At 41.8% G+C, this 22,745-nt stretch overlaps 1 pseudogene across 1 annotated transcript; it reads right to left on the bottom strand.

Annotated features, from left to right (window-relative positions):
• Positions 1-7,126: 7,126 nt before the first annotated feature.
• Positions 7,127-8,426, bottom strand: LOC147282604 (transcription factor ORG2 pseudogene; annotated as a pseudogene). The gene is made up of 3 exons (XR_015122922.1): positions 8,084-8,426; positions 7,477-7,877; positions 7,127-7,199 (listed from the first exon to the last, which is right to left on the bottom strand). The product of XR_015122922.1 is annotated as a transcription factor ORG2 pseudogene (transcript).
• Between the last annotated feature and the right edge of the window lie 14,319 nt (positions 8,427-22,745).

The raw sequence follows: 22,745 nt of genomic DNA, 5'->3' as shown, positions 1-22,745 counted from the left end.
CTTCATCATATGATCCATCCTGATTCTTTTGGTCCACTCCATGGTCCACAAAGGTCGGAACGTGATCATTCCCGCTCTGTTGGCTAACTTGAGGCTTCTTCCCAGAATCGAGGTTGGGATGATTGCTTGGATTCACAGCACCGGTCGCCTTGCCAGCGGGTTGGTTGCTTGGGTTGGCTTGATTCTTCGTCATTGGATCACGATAAGGAACCGGGTTACGGTAAGGATTCTCCTGATCACGATTTGGAAACGCACGAGTATTAGCAACCATGCAACGTTAGTAAAGACAACAAATAAGGTCCCACTGGGCGTGCCAAAAATATGTTCACTAGTTTTTAGCCAAGGTTGGCCAAAAGTGATTTTTGGTCCGTTTGGATGTGAGTGTGCGGGGCGTGCCACTATTGGGCCTCAAACTAGGCCACAATAGAAATTGGGATGGTAATGTTGGGGTTTTGCGCCTAAATCTGAAATCCAATCTAACGATTGTGCGGCCAAGCTAGGAACCACTCTTGGCCTAGATTCTTTTCTAGCCTCGGGGACAAGGCTTTAGTCGGAATCAGAGTCCGAGTCGCGTCTCGGCCTCCTTAGAACAGTGTTGTTGAATTCGTGAATACAATGATGAAATTGGCCAAAAAGATAAAAGAAACTATGGACGATAAAATTATACTGAAACTCAACGCTATTATTGCCAACTAAATCAACTTCAATATTAAAAAGAACAATAAACAAAATAAACATTTATGTATTGAGTAAAGAACTTGAACAAGAATTAAAATAAAAAAACGATCCAATTGCGTGAACTTAAAGTGCATAAAATAAATCGATACCACAATCCTTGTGAAGGCAATGGCAGAGCTACAAACCTAATGATCTTGAGACTAAAGTTATGAGAAGCCTAAAAGCACCTCGAACGGTAGCAACTAAAAAGAAATTGAAAGCAAAAGAACTTTGAGAGATTCTTGAGATTTGAGTATCTGGGTGTATTGGATGCTGAATGTCCGTCCACTCTTCCCTCGAATGCCTCTATTTATAAGGGTGCTAGGATACAACCCTAGATAATGGGCCATTTCCTGGCCCGAAATCATCTTCCTTCTCCTAGTAGGACTCGAACTTCTGAGATTTCTTCTTGGCGGCCAAGTTTTGTTATTGATGAGGATTGAAATTCTTTCCATAGTAGGATTCCTTTACTTGATCGTATTGAGTCCTTGTCCATCTAGGTGACTTTATTCGCAAAACTTTCCGAATTATTTCTAAAGTTGGACTCATTGCTTGATTTGGCTTCCTAGCAATTTTGGACTCATTTTTCGGAGTTGATTATGCGAATGGGCCGTGGAAATCTCTACCGGCCCCTTTATTGAGACGGGTTCATCTATTTTATAGTCTCATTACTGGCCTTAAAAATTTCTTTTGGGTCGTGGGCCATATTGGCTAGTAGTCTTAAACAATTATTGGCCCTTAAACCACAATTTAAAGAGGAGTGGGTTAAAACACCCATTGGCCCCAAAGTAAGTTAGCCACCAAATAATATATGGGCCAAGAAAATATTCTTAGCCACTACACGAAAATGGCCAATATGAGAAATGGCCAATATGAAAAATGGCCAATATGAGAAATGGCCAATATGAGAAATGGCCAATGTGAGAAATGGCCAATCTGAGAAATGGCCAATATGAGAAATGGCCAATATGAAAAATGGCCAATATGAAAAATGGCCAATATGAGAAATGGCCAATGTGAGAAATGGCCAATATGAAAAATGGCCAATATGAGAAATGGCCAATATGAAAAATGGCCAATAATAACCCAAGTGTCATTTTTGGGTACAAACAGTTTCATCTAAAATTCTAAATGGGTTTGAGTGTTTAAATCTTTCATATATTCTTCAAACACATTCATTTTAGATTTTAGTTGAAGGATTCAATATCAACCTTTTCATGCCTCTAGCTTGAGAAGGTTGATCTTTTTTTTTTTTTTAAAGAATCCAACATTGGCATATCATGTTCATACATTGATGAATCTACTGGGCTTGGTGCGAATTGGTGCCATGGGTTGATGAGCTTAGAGTTGGAGCTGCCTTCTTCATTGATGACCGATTGCCTTGCTTATGGAAGTTGCACAAAGGGGTAAGAAAGCTGCCACTTAGTTTAGGACTTAGTGATTGAGCTTGTGTGCTGTATGCTCCCTTTGTATTGAACCTCCTCTATAGTGGATTGCCCGGTCAGCTGAAAAAGACCCCCAGTTTTTACCCTTTGTGGTTTTTCTGGGTGAACATCTTGTGTGCATTCGTCTTCCTTGTTTGTGTTGTTATGCTTACTGACTCACTCAACTTTTAAACACAAATCTGCACTGTAGCTATATGCTTGAAATTGATATATGTCTTATATAACTGTCTAGCTAATCACACACCACTGTAGTTGTGGATAACACTGGGATGCCTACTGTGATGGGTCCTCTGAGTGTATAGGATGTCACTTGATCCTTTGGTGTGTTTGATTTGTGTTGTTTACAAAAGTGATTTTTGGTTTTTAGAAGTCAATCTGGAGTTTCATATTTTCGTTACTGAATCGTCTGAGTTGTGTTTGTTTGACTAGTTCCTGAATGATCACATAAATCAAAAATTGGGGTCCGATCACTGAAAGTGAAATTAATCAAGTTTATTAAGTGAATAGATCACCTAAATTAAACTTTCAGTATGCCTGACTCAATGACTATGCAGCTGAATTTTTGAGAACCAATAAAGGTTCCACAGTGAAAATATGTTCAAGGGAGGAGGGTGGCAAAAGGGTGTTTCAAAAGATATACATTTGCTTGGATGCATGTAGAGAGGGGTTCTTAAATGGATGCAAACCAGTTATTGGTGTTGATGGGTGCCACATCAAAGGCCCATATCTAGCTCATATATTGACAGCAGTTGGTGTAGATCTCAACAATAGTTTATTCCCTGTTGCATATGCCATTGTAGAAATTGAAAACAAGAGCTCATGGATGTGGTTTCTAGAGCTTCTAATGCAAGACTTGAAGCTTGATGATGCATCTCACTGGGTTTTTATGAGTGATAAACAGAAGGGTTTGGTTCCAGCCATAGAAATCCTTTTACCCACAGCTGAACACAGGATGTGTGTCAGACATTTGCATAGTAACTTCAAACTTAAGAATATTGGGCTTGCATTGAAGAATGTCTTGTGGGCTGCTGCTAGGGCAACTTGTGAACCATAGTGGAAGATAGAGATGGATAAGATGAGGGTGTTGAATGATAAAGCATGTGGTTGACTTAATGATAAACCGCCAAAACAGTGGAGTAGAGCTCACTTTGGGACTCACACAAAGTGTGATATACTCTTGAATAATTTATGTGAGAGTTTCAATAGTGCTATACTAGAAGCAAGGGAAAAACCAATACTCCATGCTTGAAGAAATTAGACATTACTTGATGTTAAGGATGGCTAATATGAGAGCTGCATGTAGGAGTTGGAAACATCCTACTAGTCTAAGAATACTGAAGATAATGGAGAAAAGGAAAATTGATACAAGCATGTGCAGCCCTGAACTTGCAGGAGATAGAATCTATGAGGTTCGAACCATGCATGGGACCACTATGTGTGTGGATCTTAGGCAGTGGACTTGCAGCTGTAGAATGTGGGATCTGAATGGGATTCCTTGCCAACATGCCATTGCTTGCATTTGGTTTAGAAAGGAAAACCCATTGGATTATGTTCATGACTGTTACAAGAAGGATGCATACCTCAAGGCATATGATCCCATGATCTATCCTATGCCTAGCATGGATTTATGGCCAAAGTCTAATAATGCTCAACTTGCATCTCCCCTATTCAGAAACAACTAGGAAGGCCAAAGAAGTGTAGAACCAAAAGTGCAGGTGAAGTCCCAGCTACCCACCCAATTCCAGACAATCCAAATGCAAACCCTTTGGCACCACCACTCACAATCAAACTGAGAAGGCTATAGGTAACAATCAGATGCAGTAAGTGTGGGCAGGAAGGTCACAACACCAAAACATGTGGAAGGGTCATTGGTAGCTCAAGCAATTCTCAAGTACTGAGTGGGACCATTTTAATGTTCTTTGTTTGGTTGTTTAATATATAGTTCAAACTGCTAATGGTTTTGTGTGGCACTTGAACAGGCTCAAGCTCAGCAGGCCCAAGGCCAAGCTCCTCAGGCCCAAGACCAAGCTCCCAAGGCCCACCAACCCCAGAATGCAATGGTAATTACTTAACTCATTAGGTAGTGATTATCATGGTAGTTGATGTTGACCAAATGTTTGTAAACATTGTTTATTTGACAGATGACAACAGAGAGAGGGAGAGGTAGACCCAGACGAAGAGGGAGGGGAAGAACTAAAAGTGTTGATTCATCACAGGCTTCCTATGTAGCAGTGAGCCTTGAAAAGAGGTTCAAATCTCCTGCCAAAAGGGGTGGAGATTAGAAGGATTAGGGCTGCATGAAGGCTGGAACTTGGAGATGAAGTGCATTTTGTGTATTTTGGAATGGGTGTTAATTTTGCATGCATCAGCATTTAGATGTGTATTTTGATGTGGATGTGTATCTTGCAGACTTTTATGGTTATCCTTGTTGATTTGTGTATTTTGATGGCCTTAAAAACATGTTAAATTGTGTATTTTGATGGCCATGGCAGGTTGAATGTGTATTTTAATTATTACAATGGTTTGGCCAACATGCTTGATATATTTACACACATTACAGTCTCCAATTCATGCTTGATTTATTTTCTATGGTTGAATTTGATAGAGGCTTCCAGCCGAAATATACAGTTTATTTCACTTTATAGTTTATCTTAAGTGCATAGCTCATGCATAACTAGCTCAAAATGTGATGTAATTATGTCCATTTCTTCTTAATAAACCAATTGTTCCAATTTTATGTACCTATAATATATCAAAAGAAAATTATATTATTTTCCCAAAATTAAATAAGCGCAGCTTCATTTCAATGCAAACCATATATGTTCACCATAGATGAACTTGCTTCCATTACAATTACAAAACTTGTTAAACCCGAAACCATATCTACTTTACTGCATCAAACCACCCCAAATCAAAAATATATTACTTTACTCATGCGCACATCCACATCAAACCACCCCAAAACAGAGAATTTCAACCAATCCAAACCATAGCATACCTTGCCACCCCCACACCAAAGTTTTATCTCATCATCATCATCACTATGAAGAAAATCCAGGACATAATCAAACATAGGCGCAACCACTTCACCCTTTTGCGAACCAATTTCAATTCCTCTTCTAGTGGATCTATCCTTTTAAGCAATCCAGGAATCACTTGCCTAGAACGTGCGCACATAGGAGGGTCCAACCAGTTCCAAAAGTCACATCCTCTATTTCGCTGCAAAATCAACAAATTCTCACCCACACAGAGAAATACCCATTACCTTAAATCGAAAAAATACCTTAAATAAAGCAATATTCACCCACATCACACAAAGACCCATTACCCATACTTGCTTACCTTCAGTATTAAACAAGCCTCAAATCTTCTTCCCGGATTTGCATCGGTCCAACTGGTCCTTATCACCGCAAGCCTCCCACAATGACAAAACCTTCTTGGTGAAGTGTGGGGACTGTGGGTTGAAGAGTTTGAGTTGGAGGACATATTGGGATCGAAAATATGGAGAGCTTTGGTATTCCTTTAACTTATCTGATGGGTTATACAGAAAAGAGAAGAGGATGGGTTTTTGGCGGGGATGTCTGAAAGCAATGGCTGGAGGAAGTGTGTTTTATGTGTAGAGGGTATATAAGAATCTATCCGCCGTGAAATTACTCGTTTGCCCTCAATAAACGAACACGTGTGCGGCACGTGATGAAAATAGACAGGCGTTAGCACAAAATTGACGTAATGGACTATGTTGGGCCAAGTTAATTAATAACTGGGTTATATTGAGACAAAAAATAAATCGTGGACCAACTTGGGAAAAGGGTTAAAATTAGTGGACCAATAATGCATTTTACTCTAATTATTAATTAGTAACTCATTTTTTTAACAGTATTTGCCTCCAGCGCGCATTATATTCACCTTATATCACATGAAACCTACTATATAATTTGGTTTCTTCAATATTTTTTATCCATGTAGTAATAAAATATTAAATAAACATATGGTCAAGTTTTATTCAAAATTTTCATATTTTGATAGCAATTTTCGTCATTTTTATCTAATTTTAATCGAAATTTCTATCGAAAATTTCCTCGAAACCGACATTTTAGTCCTTGTATATAACTACTAGTACTAACTAGTTTATAACTTTATATAAGTTTATATATAACTATATATGCATAAACAATGTTAGGTATATATAACATTATAGAGTAATCAATAAATAATAATTGACTTAGTGTATAGGGTTAATATTAATTTTATTATCTAAAATGTGTATAAAATATAAATTAGTAATATTTTTAGACTTTTTTGCAATGATAATATTTAAATAGCGATCTAAATAATATATTAAAGTCCAAATGAATGATATATAAAATATATTTAATTTTATAAATTATTATATTTCAAGTATCAATATGCTTGATAATATACTTTTATATTGCATATACTTGAATATCACAAATGGCTAAGTGGTGTATTGGGAATTCACACTTTAACTTTCTTCAAGTGGTCCTGGGTCCAAATCCCAATAGGTGCAAAAAATGCCTTACACCTTTTTTATTGAATATATATAACTTTTATATAATATAAATATATAATAAAATATAAAATATATATATATACACATAAATAGGCCGGTCCGGGTTGGTTACTATGGTGCGTAAACCAGAACCGGATTGGACCGGTGTGGTTCGGTGTTGTCTCCGGTGTTGACCAAAACTAGTCAACGGGGTTTGGCCAGTTTTTTTGCACTCGATTTGGTCCAGTGTGGCCGGTTCACGGTTATTTTGCCCACCCCTAGCGGCAAACAGGTCATAGGTCAACGGACCAAATGTTGACCCTTGTGTGAACTTTAGCTACCTCAACTTGTTAATGGGGAAAAAAATATGAAATGGTTGTTTAATTTTTCTTTAACAAGGAAAACACTCGGCCTTCTGATCTCTTCTCATACAATGGTAGGACATGCTTGTCGTTCAGAAAGTTGGACAATATGCAACTTCTGATCTCTTCTCATACCTGTAATCCCATTCTGCAACTTCTTTATACCTTTAATCCCAACAAATTAACAAAAATTTGTATTAGAACAATAAGCAATTTTTCTTAAGTTCTTAACCAAGAAAGTATTATAATTATCTGTTATTCTATTTGTTCCTTTATCCTCTTTATTTTCCTAGCTGATCAAAGTGAACCAAAATATCCTAAAAAAATACAATTTACTAATAAAATTGTTCTCCAATTAACGGCCATTTGGTCTGTTAGAAGGGGTCTTGAATTCAGATTTCATGGATGATATTTATTGATTAATATTAAAAAAACAGTTAACAAAATTGTTGGAAAGATATAAATAAGCACCTGGACTTGTAGATGTAGACTATAGAAGAGCCTGCCTTCAAAGGACTCAAAGGAAGAAGCATTTAATAGTACAAGCCCATCCCGCTCTAAATCAACCAAGATTTGTGACAATGGACTCTTGTGTACAACATATGAAGATATCTGCAGCATAACTTCTGTGTCATTCAGCCAAGTCACTGCAACAGTAGAAGCTGATAAAGAGCTCCAAGCAGTGCTTTTCCTCTGCTTCTCGTTGCACATTAAATCTCCCTGCAGCCTACAAACCCTTGCCATAAGCTCTTCCTTTTTCTGAATCAGTCCCTTCACTTGCTGCTGTAGCTCTGGTATGTACTTAACGGCACGTGCAATGGCGGTCGGGTTGCTTAGTTTTTTCTGTACATGCACACAAATTTCACAACTATAAGTAACAAAATCAAAACATTAATTACAATGTAACAAAAATGATCGACAAGGTTGGTTTGTTCAGGAGGGTAGAGAAATGAGTCAGGATTAAGATAGATTAAAAGTTCGATTTGCAGGCAAAAGTAAATTATAACATTACAATTTACAAGAAAATTAGCTAAGTAATTGATGAGTACCATTTGATCTGCTGCTGGAAGCAGTGAACGAAGAGTTGAATATAAGTTGTTGATCTTTTTGCGACGGTCGCGCTCGCTGGCATTGTGGTTAAGCTTTTTAACCACGGTGGGGTATCCGCTGCTAAAAGGCGACGATTGATCGAGTTGGTCGGCTTGTTGTTGAGAAGAAAGAAAGAATTGATATGACTCTGCAGATTCATTGCCTGATCTATTCATGTGGTTATTCTGGTCAGGGCTTATGGAGTATTCCTCTAAGACCAATCTAATGGTAAAAGGAGGAGATAATGCTATAATGATCTATGTGATTAATTAGTTTGAGGTTTGTAGACCCTTATTTGGCTTGCTAGCTAGTTGCTAATTGAGTAAGAGTTTCTAGTTAGGAGCTCTGTATATATAGATACGCATACTATACAGAGGTCCTAACTAGGCATTTATTAATTTAACAAGTAAACCCTGAGCCATAAGGGAAGGAAACAAAAAAACTAATTCCTGTAGGTGCATTTGGAATCTTGGAGAAAATAAAAAACTAATTCCTCTGGTGTTGGATGTGGAATTTGGATGAGGTACGTAGTTACCAGGAATTTCAAATGATGCTTTGATTTATAGTCTTGAGATTTGTAGATTTTCTTCTTTAACTAACCGTATTAAGTAAATTTGATCCCAGGGTTGGGGTTGAGATCCAAGGTTCGGTTCTGAGACCATGGGCTACGAGGCAAACTATAGAAATGAGCCCCTTGGCTCTTCACCTACATTACTTGGGTCTAATATAGTATATAGGGATTAATACAATTTTGTTTCTCAGACTATTACAGTTATATCAGTTTGCTCCCCAGACTTCTAATTTGAAAAATTAAGGACTCTGACTTTTTACAATTTTGCCAATTGAGGTTTTTCCGTCAATTTACACATTTTTCATCCAAATCTTTGAGGGCAAAATGGTCCCTTCCATTTAGATCTTACCATTTTTTCCTCATGCATTATTTTTTCCTCCTTCATTTCCCGCTAAATTTTGGTTGATCATCCCTCCATAAACGGAGTTTTGGATGAAAAATGTGTAAATTGACAGAATAACCTCAATTGGCAAAATTGAAAAAGTCGGGGTCCTTAATTTTCTAAATTAGAAGTCTGGGGAGCAAACTGAAACATGTGTAATAGTCTAGGGAGCAAAATAACATTAATCCCTAATATATAAATATATAAGAAGCCTATAAAATTTAGGGGCCTCAAAATTTGAAGCCGGAAGCGGTTGTCTCATTTACCTACCCTTAGGTTTGGCTTTGAGCTTGGGGCTTGGGAAGTTGGAATCTAAGGTTTGGGTTAGACCTGGAAACATGTCGTGTTATAACGTGTTCATATCGTGTGAAATTAATTAGGCTAAATCCAAACCCAACCCTTTAACTTATCGTGTCCAAATATACAAACCCAAACTCTGACCTGTTAATTTTCATGTTGCATGTGTCGTGTTTATCCATTTTTCCTTCAAGTTTAAAATGGGAATTGGGGTGCCAAAGGTCCTTCAAGTTTCAATATCCTAGTTGAGATAGCTCTTGATTATCTAGTTCCTCATGAATCCGTTAATTATAAGGTACTGACAAAATTTTAATTTAGCCAAAACCACCCAAACCAAATAATTTACTTACAGCTCACCTTCCATTAACTTTAAAGTACTCACAACCCAACCAAAAGTACTCAAGCTCACAAATTTAATTTTAGGGTAACATCAACCCACTAACAACCACAAATTTAATTTTCAACTTATCCACACCACACACACGGTAGAGGGTTTGATTAGGTTGAAACACACATACAGAGTTTCAAGTTTTCACTGCAGTTTCAGTTTCACTTGCAGTTTCAATTATGGAGAACACTTTTATAAAATCGTAGTTTCAGTTGTCTGACGCAATTAACAAACTCAAAAAATCGCAGTTTCAGTTCATTTTGCAGTTTCAGTTTACAGTTTCAGTTCGTAATTTCAATATTTGTTTCACTCAAAATCACTCTCTAAAGCTAAAATTATAGGTAATCCAAAATGGGTTCCTAAACCCCAAATTTCAATTTCTCAAATACTTAAAATTAAACTAACAAATGTATAGGGGAAATGAAGCCCATAAGGAGAGGAGAAAAACCCACTAAAAACTAAGGTGATCGGAGGTTGGAGTTGGCCAAAATCCGGCGAGGAAGCCGGCGGCATCACTCCCCTTTCTCGCATCAATTTGCTGCAAGTGGCGGCCTGCCGGCAACGGGGAGGGGTGGGTTGAGTTGGCACCGGTGTAGGGAGCACACCGGTGGTCGTCGTTCATCGGAGGAAGGCCAAAGCAAGAAGCTCCGATGTGGAGCAGTGTGGATCGAGAGAGAGAGAGAGAGAGAGAGAAAAAAAAAAAATTTTTAATATCATAACTTACAAATGTGGCATTATTGTTAAATTTAAATAATAGGTATAGTAGAGGTTAAACAAAATGCTTGTCATATATCCTAGAGTAATTAATTTAATGTAAAATAATCAAGAAAGGAAGTTTCGTCTCTGAGACGTAAATGGCATTCAACGAATCAATACGTTAAAAGGAAAACTATAAATCAATACGTCAAAAGGAAAACTATAACTAGGATGTGACTTAATATAATTTAGTTTGATCCGATAATCCAGCTCTCTACTCCAGCTAATTGTATCTGACTGGGGTGGGTGTTGTTGAGATTAACAATCTCAAGGCAATTATTGTAGAGTTCAGAGGGTTTAAACAACCAAATTTTCATTTCATCCACGTACAATAAAAAGAAGCTGATAATACTTGTTGAGCAAATGATCAATATAAACTATAAAGTATAAACCCACTAATAATTTTGATCTAACACTAATAGTGCCTCAAACCTAATCACCTAGGTCTAATGGGATTTGGGAGAACCTACTTCATTCACAGAGAAATTATTCTGTATAACTGATATACTGTCGCATGATATTAATCTATCCACTTATTAAAATACGAGAAGGCAACGGGTATATATTCACGTGGTATAACCTGCATCCATCAACTGTAAAACTTTATATCAAAGTCCACCTATGATTTTTTGATATTAATACAGGACAAAACAAACATAAAATTACTATGAAGGTTGTCCCATATATATATATATATTTTTTTTTTTAATTTCATCAAATCAAAGTCCATCTATGCTTGTGTCATTGTGTGGAGAGCACAAGCTCAGGTATGTCTTACTACCCTGAAGCACGAGTCTGAGACAGAATATCGCATGGCAACTGTTTGTGGATAAATCCACATGGATTCAATGGCCAAACACAGACCAACACGTGGCCCACCAGTCAACTTGGTCAGACCCAGCCATCTGTGTCATCATCTTAGCTCAGCAAATGCCAACAACATGTACATCTGAGAGCAGCTCTTACCTCCGGGTTACCCATGTCCGATCCGAACCGACATTGGGATCCACCAGGAATTCGATAGATCATCTTTTTCGGACACCATCAGTTCGGCTCGGATCTGGAGATCATCTTTCTCCAGTCACATCTCAACCCATTGGTTCGGCTCGGCTCGGCCCAATGACCGATCACGATCAGACGTGCTTCGACAATCTTGTCACCACCTGATCATCTCAACCATTGGTTCGGCTCGGCCCGGACCAATGACCGATCACGATCAGACGTGCTTCGACAATCTTGTCACCACCTGATCATCTCAACCATTGGTTCGGCTCGGCCCGGACCAATGACCGATCACGATCAGACGTACTTCGACAATCTTGTCACCACCTGATCATCTCAAACCATTGGTTCGGCTCGGCCCGGCCCAATGACCGATCACGGTCAGACGTGCTTCGACAATCTTGTCACCACCTGATCATCTCAACCATTGGTTCGGCTCGGCCCGGACCAATGACCGATCACGATCAGACGTACTTCGACAATCTTGTCACCACCTGATCATCTCAAACCATTGGTTCGGCTCGGCCCGGCCCAATGACCGATCACGGTCAGACGTGCTTCGACAATCTTGTCACCACCTGATCATCTCAACCATTGGTTCGGCTCGGCCCGGACCAATGACTGATCACGATCAGACGTGCTTCGACAATCTTGTCACCACCTGATCATCTCAACCATTGGTTCGGCTCGGCCCGGCCCAATGACCGATCACGGTCAGACGTGCTTCGACAATCTTGTCACCACCTGATCATCTCAACCATTGGTTCGGCTCGGCCCGGACCAATGACTGATCACGATCAGACGTGCTTCGACAATCTTGTCACCACCTGATCATCTCAACCATTGGTTCGGCTCGGCCCGGCCCAATGACCGATCACGATCAGACGTGCTTCGACAATCTTGTCACCACCTGATCATCTCAACCATTGGTTCGGCTCGGCCCGGACCAATGACCGATCACGATCAGACGTGCTTCGACAATCTTGTCACCACCTGATCATCTCAACCATTGGTTCGGCTCGGCCCGGCCCAATGACCGATCACGATCAGACGTGCTTCGACAATCTTGTTACCACCTGATCATCTCAAACCATTGGTTCGGCTCGGCCCGGCCCAATGACCGATCACGATCAGACGTGCTTCGACAATCTTGTCACCACCTGATCATCTCAAACCATTGGTTCGGCTCGGCCCGGACCAATGACCGATCACGATCAGACGTGGATCTCCACGTCACCACGTCAACTCAGTCCATTCCATTCCCAGTTCGGATCGGCTCGGCTTTGGTGATCATCATCTCAAATCCTAGTTGCGGCCGGATTTCATTTAAGAGGATCACTGTACTACCTACCTGATCGGCTTGGCCGACTTGTCTAAATCCGATCCGATCACACATGGGTTTCACGTCTACACATGAGGACATGTGTTCGGATCGGCTCGGCCTCCCACCGCCATCCTAAAGAAGATCACGTTGGGACGAACCGCCATACTCAAGTGCACCTGACGTGACTCTCTGACAGATAAGACATTCCAGCTCACAGCCATGACTATTGGGGCATTCCACCTGATCTTCCATTCTTGCATTCAATGCAGCATTGAATGCAAAGGAGGTGAGTAGCTGTGCATGCTACTAGTCATGACCGAACGCGTGGATCTCTCTCAGCCACTCAATCACATGCAGGTAACTTACTCTCCACACCTTCCCTTGTCTATATAAACCAACTTATATGCACAAAGCCAGGATCCCATCCATCCAGCCATCACAAGACAAATACTTGCACAAATTTTTGGCTTACCAAAAACACACTTGGACTTGCTGAGAATAAACCCAGAACATTTGCCTTGTTCTTCCCATTCTCCCAAGTTCATCACCTGTTCTTCCTCACTTCCATTCAAACACCATCAAACACACATCACTGACTTCATCATCGGAGCGTGTTTGGCTGGTACCACACCGGTCCATCTCCTTTGATCTTGTGTTTGTCTACAGGAAGATCTCAATCAACATCCACATCATCATCCAGCAAGACTTCGGATCAGCCAGGTCACTATCTCTAAGTTGTTGCATCTCTCTTACGGAAATTTGCATCAACAGATTGGCGCCGTCTGTGGGAAGATCGACTTCAGCCGTTGTGTTCATCACCACAAGTGCTAAGCTCTTCCTTCACACAAGTCATCATGACTACCATCTTTCGCGACAGTAGCTCTTCCTCAGGAGGATCCCAGAATGATGAACAACATCAGCCTGAGACACCTGAAAAGACGAGAAGGGCCAATCCCTCTGGAAGAGCTGGGATCAGCAATGACCCAGCCGATCTCAGAGCTACCAATAGGCTCTTGAGAAGGGTAAATCAAGAACAACTTGCTGCTGAGAACGAACTTCTTAGGCAGAACAATGAGCTTTTGACCAAACAGGCAGAACAGACCGCCGAACTGCAACGCCTCCGAGCTCAGCAAGGGATGAGTGTTCGGATCGGCAATAACACGAGAATGACCCGAGCTGATCCCGAGGTTCTTTCTCCAGCTCGTCCCCCACAAGTCACTCAGGCTGACATCGACAATCACCCTTGCCGACGGAACATCGATTGCTCATTCCCTGGCTTCGAGAGTATGCCCCTGATTGATCAGCTCGAGTTCTTAAATGCTCGGCAGATCATCCAACAAAAACGCCAGGCCTATGTCAGAGACTCTACTTCACCTCCTGGAAATTACCATGATGATCTGAGCGAGGAACCGAGATCGCCGATCCGAACCAGACTGGGGACTCCACTTGGAAACCCAATACGGACCGGATCAGCCGAACAAAGAACTCCAACCAGGAGTAGACTTGGTCCGCAGCCGAACGTAATCCCAGAGGAAGAGCCCGAACCTTCCTCTTCCGGCACCCAGACCGGCAGACAACCTATACGGGATCGGCTCGGCCCAACCAGGGTCATGTCCGACCGACGTCTGGTGAGCGAGAGGATCACGCGCCAGCCGGTGAGTGAGAGACTCGGTGACCGAACCGAACGCTCGGGAAAGACTCCGGCCGAGCCGACCACTCCCGACGTGGAAAATTTGGTCCGGACCCTGGTACAAAACCAAATCCGGAGCGTCCACGATCGGCTCGGCCAGGTCGAGGTCTCCAGGGGGTACACCGGTAGAGCCGACCACGGAGAGGAACTCCCTCTCCCGTACACCAGCAGAATCATGGATGCTGAGGTCTCCCGCGACACCAAGCCCCCCAAGATGGATCAGTACGATGGGACCAAGGATCCCTACGACCATCTTGACAGCTTCAGATACGCCATGGAGGCCCGTCAGGCATCTGAAGCTACTAAGTGCCGAATCTTCCCTTCAACCTTGAAGGGATCGGCTCGGGGTTGGTTCCGAACCCTCCAGCCCAACTCCATCGACTTCTTCTCCGACCTCCGAAGGGCCTTCCTGGCGAGATATCGGGTTGTATCCGAACGACTCTACAACTTGAACGATATGTCGCTCATCAAACAGCAGGAAGGGGAGAGCCTTAAGACCTATCTGATCCGCTTCAACATCGAGTATACGAAGTGTGACGATTGCGACGACAGATCGGCTAAGAATGCTCTTATGCAAGGTCTGCTCGCCGGGGGACTTCGCTCCCATCTGATGAGGAACCCTCCATCCACCTACGACGAGCTTTCCGCTGAGGCCACCAAATGGGCTCGAGCTGAAGAGTGGAATGCTCGAGTGGAAGCACTGAAAACTAACCAGTCAACTCCCAAGCGGAAGGAGGGAGAGACCTCATACCCTAATCTCATGTCTCAGGGGAAGAAGACCAAAACTGCGGAGTCACGCCAACTCCTAGGCGGGGAGCCACGTTACGTTCAGTACCTTGAGTTCACCCCGTTGAACACAAGCTTGGAGGATATCCTTTCCAAAATCAAGGATCAGCTCCCGGTCCCTAAGGAGATTCGAGGTCCACCTCAGGACAAAATCAAGGAAGATATCTATTGTAAGTACCATTCCAACCATGGTCACGTCACGAACAAATGCTATTCTCTCCGCGACGCAATAGAGACCCTCGCCCGAGCTGGCAAGATTAATCAATTCCTGACCGGAGCCCCAAGGGTGAAGATCACTGACCCAAGGAAGACCACCAACGCTATTGAAACCAGGGATGCTCATATTGGTTGAGGGCTCAGACCTTCGACTTCGCTTCTGGCTCGGGTCGGATCATCCCGACGGATCCCCCACATCCGATCCGACCCGATCTGAGGATCTTCTAAGAATTGAGCGTTCATCTTTTCTTGGTTATCCCAGATCGGCTCGGCCATATCGGCTCGGCCTCTCCCTGTTAGGGATTGGGAAGAGGTCCCGATTTTCGAAGAGAAATCGGACCAACCTGTTCGGATCGGCTCAAAACTTAAATCAGCTCAGCTCAGCGCTCAAACGCACTTGCATACCTACGCACAAATACTGAAGTGTTCGCCTGGTTCTACAATGGTGTTCTAAACATTTCCTCTGACTTGATCAAGATCGGGGACTGTCCGATCTGATCTTCTTTCGACAAATATAGATGAACACATCTAGATCCACTTTGATTCTCAGATTTTGAAGCTAAAAATACCTGGTCCAAGCCGGAGCGACTGGCCACAGTCCCGGCGCCCAACAGGAAAAGACTCATCAGGTCTATAAAAACACCTGGTCCAAGCCGGAGCGACTGGCCACAGTCCCGGCGCCCAACAGGAAAAGACTCATCAGGTCTATAAAAACACCTGGTCCAAGCCGGAGCGACTGGCCACAGTCCCGGCGCCCAACAGGAAAAGACTCATCAGGTCTATAAAAACACCTGGTCCAAGCCGGAGCGACTGGCCACAGTCCCGGCGCCCAACAGGAAAAGACTCAAAGGTCTCTAAAAACACCTGGTCCAAGCCGGAGCGACTGGCCACAGTCCCGGCGCCCAACAGGAAAAGACTCATCAGGTCTATAAAAACACCTGGTCCAAGCCGGAGCGACTGGCCACAGTCCCGGCGCCCAACAGGAAAAGACTCAAAGGTCTCTAAAAACACCTGGTCCAAGCCGGAGCGACTGGCCACAGTCCCGGCGCCCAACAGGAAAAGACTCAAAGGTCTCTAAAAACACCTGGTCCAAGCCGGAGCGACTGGCCACAGTCCCGGCGCCCAACAGGAAAAGACTCAAAGGTCTATAAAAATCCCTGGCCGAGCCGAAGTGACTTTCTACAGTCCTAACGTTCGACAGGATATTTCCAAAAAGAAAAATATACCCTCAAACTCAAACTTTCATCGTGCATACCGAGCCGATCTGAAAGTAAGTTTGAATATTTTTCTCAAAAAACAAAATTCCTAATATCTCAATGGACACATCAAACCCATCTGAGATCATCAAGGATTTATAGTTTTTACTTATTTTCATCATGCACATCAGGCTGATCCGAAAACAAGTTGGGAATTATCATTGCATTTTATCATAATGGCCAAGTCAGGCCGAATGTCACTTCCTACAGGTCATCACTTTTTTTCAACTTCCAATCCATCACAAGTCTGCTCGGACCGGAAGTTGGGGGACTCCTGTTTGTGGATAAATCCACATGGATTCAATGGCCAAACACAGACCAACACGTGGCCCACCAGTCAACTTGGTCAGACCCAGCCATCTGTGTCATCATCTTAGCTCAGCAAATGCCAACAACATGTACATCTGAGAGCAGCTCTTACCTCCGGGTTACCCATGTCCGATCCGAACCGACATTGGGATCCACCAGGAATTCGATAGATCATCTTTTTCGGACACCATCAGTTCGGCTCGGATCTGGAGATCATCTTTCTCCAGTCACATCTCAACCCATTGGTTCGGCTCGGCTCGGCCCAATGACCGATCACGATCAGACGTGCTTCGACAATCTTGTCACCACCTGATCATCTCAACCATTGGTTCGGCTCGGCCCGGACCAATGACCGATCACGATCAGACGTGCTTCGACAATCTTGTCACCACCTGATCATCTCAACCATTGGTTCGGCTCGGCCCGGACCAATGACCGATCACGATCAGACGTACTTCGACAATCTTGTCACCACCTGATCATCTCAAACCATTGGTTCGGCTCGGCCCGGCCCAATGACCGATCACGGTCAGACGTGCTTCGACAATCTTGTCACCACCTGATCATCTCAACCATTGGTTCGGCTCGGCCCGGACCAATGACCGATCACGATCAGACGTACTTCGACAATCTTGTCACCACCTGATCATCTCAAACCATTGGTTCGGCTCGGCCCGGCCCAATGACCGATCACGGTCAGACGTGCTTCGACAATCTTGTCACCACCTGATCATCTCAACCATTGGTTCGGCTCGGCCCGGACCAATGACTGATCACGATCAGACGTGCTTCGACAATCTTGTCACCACCTGATCATCTCAACCATTGGTTCGGCTCGGCCCGGCCCAATGACCGATCACGGTCAGACGTGCTTCGACAATCTTGTCACCACCTGATCATCTCAACCATTGGTTCGGCTCGGCCCGGACCAATGACTGATCACGATCAGACGTGCTTCGACAATCTTGTCACCACCTGATCATCTCAACCATTGGTTCGGCTCGGCCCGGCCCAATGACCGATCACGATCAGACGTGCTTCGACAATCTTGTCACCACCTGATCATCTCAACCATTGGTTCGGCTCGGCCCGGACCAATGACCGATCACGATCAGACGTGCTTCGACAATCTTGTCACCACCTGATCATCTCAACCATTGGTTCGGCTCGGCCCGGCCCAATGACCGATCACGATCAGACGTGCTTCGACAATCTTGTTACCACCTGATCATCTCAAACCATTGGTTCGGCTCGGCCCGGCCCAATGACCGATCACGATCAGACGTGCTTCGACAATCTTGTCACCACCTGATCATCTCAAACCATTGGTTCGGCTCGGCCCGGACCAATGACCGATCACGATCAGACGTGGATCTCCACGTCACCACGTCAACTCAGTCCATTCCATTCCCAGTTCGGATCGGCTCGGCTTTGGTGATCATCATCTCAAATCCTAGTTGCGGCCGGATTTCATTTAAGAGGATCACTGTACTACCTACCTGATCGGCTTGGCCGACTTGTCTAAATCCGATCCGATCACACATGGGTTTCACGTCTACACATGAGGACATGTGTTCGGATCGGCTCGGCCTCCCACCGCCATCCTAAAGAAGATCACGTTGGGACGAACCGCCATACTCAAGTGCACCTGACGTGACTCTCTGACAGATAAGACATTCCAGCTCACAGCCATGACTATTGGGGCATTCCACCTGATCTTCCATTCTTGCATTCAATGCAGCATTGAATGCAAAGGAGGTGAGTAGCTGTGCATGCTACTAGTCATGACCGAACGCGTGGATCTCTCTCAGCCACTCAATCACATGCAGGTAACTTACTCTCCACACCTTCCCTTGTCTATATAAACCAACTTATATGCACAAAGCCAGGATCCCATCCATCCAGCCATCACAAGACAAATACTTGCACAAATTTTTGGCTTACCAAAAACACACTTGGACTTGCTGAGAATAAACCCAGAACATTTGCCTTGTTCTTCCCATTCTCCCAAGTTCATCACCTGTTCTTCCTCACTTCCATTCAAACACCATCAAACACACATCACTGACTTCATCATCGGAGCGTGTTTGGCTGGTACCACACCGGTCCATCTCCTTTGATCTTGTGTTTGTCTACAGGAAGATCTCAATCAACATCCACATCATCATCCAGCAAGACTTCGGATCAGCCAGGTCACTATCTCTAAGTTGTTGCATCTCTCTTACGGAAATTTGCATCAACAGCAACCACGCACCCTTTGTTTTTTTGTCACTAAAAAAAACCCATGAGCCAATGAATTAGATATTGACAAACATGTATCCCTAAATTCAAACACAACATTGTTTTCTTTTATTTTGGACAATTTGTACACGTCCCCCACATCCCCATCGATCATATACTCTTAGTTTATATTTATTGTTTCTCCAACTTGTGAACATTGATTGAAATCTATTACTTCACAACTGGGGCACTGCGAAAGGAGAAGTTGGTTATTGGTCCAAAAAACAATGGAATAGATTAGTTATAAGTACTTGACAAATAAGAGCCCTTGAATGTGCTTATCAAAACTATTGTTTCCCTATATTTGATTCTTTTTTTGTCGGACTTTGTTTGATTCGTTTAATTACACTTGAGGTATCTCTCATTGTCCTAATTAATGACGAATTCTTGATGTAGATGGCGGTGACCTAACTTGTTAATAACTTAATATTGGTTTGTTTAATTGCAATCTGATTTGCAGCCAAAGGGCCGCAGTAATTGCCTTGCTTTGTTACTAAAAATGTTCTCTTTATCATGTAGTTGCCAAGGTGTGAATGTTGATTATTTATAGTGACGAGTCCATATTGTGGGCTACCAGCTGGGCTGTAGCCCATGTGGAATTTTTTTTTTTACTAGGTTACTTTCACACTTAAGCCCACCCCAAATTCTTCAATAATCACTAGTATCCGAAACAAACATTAGTCCTCTTCACTCTTCAGCTCTCTCTCTCCTTTGTCCCCTTCAGTTTTCGACACGTCTTCTCTCTACTGTCCAGGACCACGTACATCTTCCAATCCAAGTATGAGTTCTCCAAGTTTTTGGTGAAAATTGAAAATCTCTACAACTCAACTTCAAGCTCCTAGGTAGTGTTTAGTCCTCTCTTTTTTGTTCCTTTTTTTTTTTTTAATTCTCAAATTTTAAATTTATGGATTTGATTATTTTATATGATTAAATTAGGGATTTGATGATTTAATTAGGACTTGATTTTGATTAATGTATTAGTAAATTAGGATTTGATTAATTATTTTGATTATTGTATAGGATTTGCTTTGTTGGTCACCTGGTGGAGTGCCTCACTTGTGGAGTAAGGCTCATTATGTCCCTCCTTTATTAGGTGTATCTTTTTTTTTATTAATAAAATTTACTCGTATCGTCGAGTTTTTTATAAGCTAAGCTTAGTCCATCCCACTTTGGAAATCTTGTATTCATCCATGATTTTTTATTATGTTTATTCTTACCTGAATGTGTGGTTCGAACTCACAATCTGACAAGAGAATATTAACTTGTGTTTCTGCCCAACTATATGAAAAGATGTGGATCATCGCTATTGGAGAAGCACCACACGCTTTTATAACATACAACTTGACTTCAATTTTCAACGCGTTAGCTATTAATAACATATATACAACTTGAATTCAATTTTCAACGCGCTAATGGAAAATATGATTTTCAGGCACGACACCCTTTTTTTTCTTTTTCATATTTTGGGATTTTTTAACTGAAGCCTAAACTACTTTAACTGCAAAATAAAAATTATTACTTTTTTGACCTATTTAATTTCAATATTTTTCAAAAACATTGACATATTTAACTATAATCTCGACCTATTCGACTATACATAATCTCCATCGAAGTTGTTTTTTTTTTTTTACATCAAAAATTGGTAAGCAATGATTTCAATTGCCTTTAATTATTAGTGTTTACACCCAAATTTGACACCTGTCGTTGGATGGATTTGTGGAAAATAGCGGGAATTTAGGATAATTATCATTAATTATTCTAGGGATTTTATTGAGTTTTTAGTGGATTTTACTGAATATTAATTGAGCAGTTTACTTGGGAATGAGGGAAAATCAAGAGAGATATGATGCAATTTCATTCCCATGTTTGGTAAGTGCATGCATGAGAAATGGTTTCCTGGCCAATGAGAATTTGATGCACCCAAAGGGAGGAAAATGAATCCCTCATCTCAGCTTGAGTTTTTGTTTTCCCTCCCCTTGAGAAATCATTTATTACAATTTTTCTAGACAGTTATAGTCCTTTTAATATTTGATAATACCAATTTTATCCAAATTAAACAAACTCTTTACATTATATATATATAATAGATGAAAGTATAATTGGAAACCTGAACAATTTTTATTTTCTATTCCTGCAAAAACCAAACATGAGAATGAAAATAACTAAAAAGGTAATTCCTAGTTTACTTTCCCAGCATTACCAAACACGGGAATGGAAATCTTACATTCCCTACCCCCTGGAAAATGCATAGGAGGAAATCAATTACATGAACCAAATGGGCCCTGAGTGAAAATGCACTTTAAGGACGAAATTGGTATTTGGGTGAAAGTTGAGGGACAATTTGTAACAAAAATCTTTTTTCTAATTTCAAGCTTGCCTAGTCGAGACACCGATTTAAGTTTTTTTCTTTTTTCCTTTTAAGAAGGTCTATATACAGCCAAAAGTTAGATAAGAATATCAACAGACCCATTCAGGTGCGGGCTTTCGCACGTTCGCACCCAACCCCGAGCCCTCGGTAGCGTCGCCGAGCGCTCGACAGTGTCATTTTCTTCTTCTCTCGGAGTTAAAACTTAATATACAGCCTTCACAAGTCCCATTCTACACCATAGGAGGGTATGGTGTGAACCGTCGGAGAAATACCCTCAAAAATTGGCCGCAGAAGCGGTGCCGAGCACTTGTTGCAGTGCTCGGCTGTTATAAAAAAAATGGACTACCGAGCGCTCGGCAAAAAGTTCGAATGTTTGCTCGTCCACACCTAAATAAAATTCAGAATATCTATTACTTATAATTTTAAGGGTTTTTTTTTTTTTTTTTTTCAATTTTAGTACTTTGGTCATTGTCTCAATTAAGTATCCAAACTATATATTATCTATCTCAATCTTATGTCCAAACTTGTATTTTATCTCAATTTTGTGTATATTGTAAATAATACTAACAAACGACATCAAAGTCATGGGCATTTTAGTCAATCCAAGATCATGAATAAATTGGAAAAAAAAAAAATGCCAAAGGGAAAAAGAAATGTTGGGGGTGATTAGAAAACTCGACCACACTTGGAGGCTATGAATTTAGGACCCTAGTAATAATATAGATAGGGGAATGGTATCTACTTTCTCCGCCAACCTTCTTCTTTATTATTCTCATTTTGCAGTATAATCTCATGATCCCCAGAACCGTTCATTTCTTAGATCACCCTTTAAAGATCATCTCTACGAAAAATCAACCAAATCGAAAATCATGTGGTCATGTAACTGTTATTAAATAAATAGACAGTTTTGATAATAGTTTGATTCATCGTCTGTTTATTTAATAACAATTGCATGACCAAATGATTTCTGATTTTGTGTATTTTTTGCATAGATGAG

The sequence above is a fragment of the Dryas octopetala genome, chromosome 6 (genome assembly GCF_963921425.1).
Source record: "Dryas octopetala chromosome 6, drDryOcto1.1, whole genome shotgun sequence".
In the NCBI taxonomy this organism is placed as follows: domain Eukaryota; kingdom Viridiplantae; phylum Streptophyta; class Magnoliopsida; order Rosales; family Rosaceae; genus Dryas; species Dryas octopetala.
The sequence above is the reverse complement of the archived record's forward strand: the minus strand, read 5'-3'. Positions and strand labels throughout refer to the sequence as shown.